The sequence below is a fragment of the Lathyrus oleraceus genome, chromosome 1, assembly GCF_024323335.1.
Source record: "Lathyrus oleraceus cultivar Zhongwan6 chromosome 1, CAAS_Psat_ZW6_1.0, whole genome shotgun sequence".
In the NCBI taxonomy this organism is placed as follows: domain Eukaryota; kingdom Viridiplantae; phylum Streptophyta; class Magnoliopsida; order Fabales; family Fabaceae; genus Lathyrus; species Lathyrus oleraceus.
In genome coordinates, this window is record NC_066579.1 from 298,931,100 (window position 1) to 298,935,266 (window position 4,167).

A 4,167-nucleotide genomic window follows, 5' to 3' on the forward strand; every position below is an offset into this window, starting at 1 on the left:
AACGTGAAGCTTTTTATCCTTTCTTTGTCCTAAAACAGCACCTACAGCATAATCACTGGCATCACACATTATTTCGAATGGTTCATTCCAGTCTGGTGTCTGCATTATGGGTGCTGAGATCAATGCTTGCTTAAGCGTTTGAAATGCTTTTAAACAGTTATCGTCGAATATGAATTCAGCATCTTTCATCAATAGTCCGGTTAAAGGTTTAGTTATCTTAGAGAAGTCTTTGATGAATCGTCGGTAGAAACCGGCGTGTCCTAAAAAACTTCGTACTTCTCTCACGGTTCTTGGGGGTTGAAGATTTTCGATTACCTCTATTTTGGCTTTGTCTACTTCAATTCCTCTGTTCGAGATGATGTGTCCTAAAACAATTCCTTCTTGTACCATAAAGTGGCACTTTTCCCAGTTAAGTACTAAGTTTACTTTTACACATCGCTCAAGAACTCTTTCTAGGTTTTCAAGGCATTCTTCGAAACTTTGTCCGTATACGGAAAAGTCATCCATAAATACTTCCATGATGTTTTCGAGAAAGTCGGCGAAAATTGCCATCATGCATCTTTGAAAGGTTGCAGGAGCATTACACAGACCAAACGGCATTCGTCTATAAGCGAAGGTACCAAAAGGGCACGTGAACGTTGTCTTTTCTTGGTCATCAGGGTGGATTGGTATTTGAAAGAAACCTGAATAACCGTCTAGATAACAGAAATGTGAATGTTTTGCTAATCGTTCTAACATTTGGTCGATGAATGGTAAAGGGAAATGATCTTTTCGGGTTGCTTTGTTTAGTTTCCTATAGTCAATGCACATTCTCCATCCTGATTCGATTCGTTTAGTTATAGTTTCCCCTTTTTCGTTTTCAATAACGGTTATGCCTCCTTTCTTTGGTACTACGTGTACAGGACTAACCCATTTGCTATCAGATATAGGATATATAATACCTGCTTCCAATAACTTGGTTATTTCCTTCTTTACTACCTCACTCAGGATCGGATTTAGTCTTCTCTGGTGTTCCCTAGAGGTTTTACAGTCTTCTTCTAGCATGATGCGGTGCATACAAATAGAAGGACTTATTCCTTTAAGATCGGTGATGTGGTACCCTAGTGCGGTTGGATATTTCCTTAAGATATGTAGGAGTTTTTCTGTTTCGAGTCTTCCTAGGTCTGCATTAACTATCACAGGTCGTTCAAGTTCTAAGTCTAGGAATTCATATCTCAGATTTTTGGGAAGTGTTTTCAGGTCAAGGGTTGTTTGTTAAGACATTGCGTAGGGTCCGGTGTTATTGCTAAACATTGGTTAGATTTGTCTTTTAAAAGATAGTCTGAAGATTTGTCTTCTCCTAGCTCTGCTTCTTTTATGCAATCATCGATGATATCCATGAAGTAACATGTATATTCTATTGCAGGTGCTTTCAAGAATTGAGAGAGAATGAACTCAATTTTCTCTTCACCTACTTCGAAGGTGAGTCGTCCTCGTTTTACGTCTATGATTGCACCGGCAGTCGCTAAGAACGGTCTTCCCAGTATAATGGGTGTAATATCATCTTCTCTAATGTCCATAATTGTAAAATCAGTGGGAATGTAGAATTGACCTATGCGTACGGGAACGTTTTCAAGAATTCCTACAGGATATTTGATGGAACGATCTGCTAGTTGCACAGACATTTTGGTTGGTCTTAATTCTCCCATTTCCAGTTTCTTACATATGGATAAAGGCATAACGCTAATTCCGGCTCCTAAATCGCATAAGGCTTTGTCGATGACAAATTTTCCTATGTGACAGGGTATAGAGAAACTACCCGGATCCTTGAGTTTAGGGGGCATGTTTTGGATTATAGCGCTACATTCGGCAGGGAGTGTAACGGTTTCGCTATCCTCAAGTTTCCTCTTATTAGAAAGAATTTCTTTTAAGAATTTAGCATAGGAGGGCATCTGCGTAATAGCTTCGGTGAACGGAATTGTAACGTTTAATTGTTTAAGGAGATCAACAAATTTTCTAAATTGGCCCGCATCTTTGGTTTTAACAAGCCTTTGAGGGTAAGGGATAGGTGGTTTGTAAGGTGGTGGAGGTACATAAGGTTCCTTCTTTTCTAGGGTTTCCTTATTACTCTCTTCCTTTTCCTTAGGTTCACTTTCCTCAGTTGATTTCTTAGGGTTTTGGTTTTCTATCCTTGGATCAGACGGTCCTTCCACTTCCGTTCCACTTCTTAATATAATTTCATGAGCGTGGCTTCTCGGGTTAGGTTGGGGCTATCCAGGGAATGTACCAGTTGGGGCAGCAGTAGGTGCTTGTTGTTGAGCTACTTGTGATATTTGTGTTTCCAGCATTTTGTTATGGGTAGCCAAGGCATCTACTTTGCTTGCTAGTTGTTTAAGTTGTTCGCCAGTGTGTACATTCTGGTTTAAGAAATCTTTATTGGTTTGTTGTTGGGAAGCTATAAAGTTTTCCATCATGATTTCCAAGTTAGATTTCCTAGGGGCGTTATTGTTAGGCATGGATGGGTTCGGTTTCTGATATCCCGGAGGTATAGCTGGGGCTTGATTTGGAGACTGTCCAGGTGCGTACAAAGCGTTATTACTCTTATATGAAAAGTTTGGATGGTTCTTCCAATTTGAGTTATAGGTATTCGAGTAAGGGCTTCCTTGAGCATAGTTTACTTGCTCTGCTTGGATTCCTGTCAAGAGTTGACAGTCCGTAGGAGTGTGACCTTGGATTCCACAGACCTCGCAATTCTGAGTTATAGCAACCACGGCGGCTGGAGGTGATACATTTAAACTTTCAATTTTCTGGACCAGAGCATCCACTTTTGCGTTAACGTGATCAAGGTTACTTATCTCGTACATGCCAGTTTTCGTTTGAGGCTTTTCCACCGTTGTTCGTTCGGTTCCCCACTGATAGTGGTTTTGGGCCATGCTTTCGATAAGCTGGTAGGCATCAGCATAAGGTTTGTTCATTAGTGCACCACCTGCAGCGGCGTCTATTGTTAACCTTGTGTTGTATAGGAGACCATTATAAAATGTGTGAATTACTAACCAGTCTTCCAAACCATGGTGTGGGCAAAGTCTCATCATGTCTTTGTATCTTTCCCATGCTTCAAAAAGAGACTCGTTGTCTTTCTGTTTAAATCCGTTTATCTGGGCTCTTAACATAGCTGTTTTGCTTGGCGGAAAGTATCGGGCAAGAAAAACTTTCTTCAACTCGTTCCATGTGGTGACTGAGTTGGAAGGGAGAGATTGAAGCCATCTTCTAGCGCTATCTCTCAATGAGAAAGGAAAAAGACGAAGTCGAATTGCCTCTGAAGTGACACCATTAGCTTTAACAGTATCAGCGTATTGGACAAATACGGATAAATGAAGGTTTGGATCCTCGGTAGGATTTCCAGAGAATTGGTTCTGTTGTACAGCCAGCAACAGCGAAGGTTTAAGTTCGAAGTTGTTTGCTTCGATTGCGGGCGGAGCAATACTTGAATGCGGCTCATCTTGCGATGGAGCGGCGTAATCTCTAAGAGCACGAGCTGGTTCTGCCATCTCGGTTATCGAAGGAAAAAGGTTTTTGAAATCAGGAAGTTCTACAGGAGGGAGATTGTTTGCAGCACGATATTTCCGAATTCGTCGTAAGACTCGGAGATATAGTTCGATATCGTTGATTCGTAAATAGAGCGGCTCGCCTTGTGAGCGAGTGCGTGGCATACAAATCAACGAAAGAAAGAAATAGAAGAAAAAGAAACCTTAGTCTCTACAGTGTAACGGAATAGTTACGATATCGATTAAATAAAAGTCCCCGGCAACGGCGCCAAAAACTTGATCGCTCGACTGTGTGAGTCGAGAATGGGGTACAAACTGCAAGTGCACAGTTCTATCGCGTAGTTTTAAAAGATATCGATCCCACAGGGACTTATGAATCGATATACCGTTATCTAAGGTTACTTCGTAAAGCTAAGGTGGATAATGGTTGATTGTTTGGGGGAAAAGCTAAAACTAAAATAAGATCTAGATTAAATATTAATAAAGCGGATATCGGTATGTAGTTCGTCGTAATTAGGGAATCAATTCTTTGTCGGTTTCTTGGTTTTAAAATAAATCGTTTCAGTTAACTTTATTGATTAAAGGTTTTATCTCAAACTCTCGCTCTGTTGAATAAACCATGATTTTATGTTAATGTAGCTGT

General features: G+C 40.5%; 1 pseudogene; it reads left to right on the forward strand.

Moving 5' to 3' along the window:
- The first annotated feature begins 3,042 nt into the window (after positions 1-3,042).
- LOC127116089 (uncharacterized) lies at positions 3,043-3,142 on the forward strand (annotated as a pseudogene).
- Positions 3,143-4,167: the final 1,025 nt, after the last annotated feature.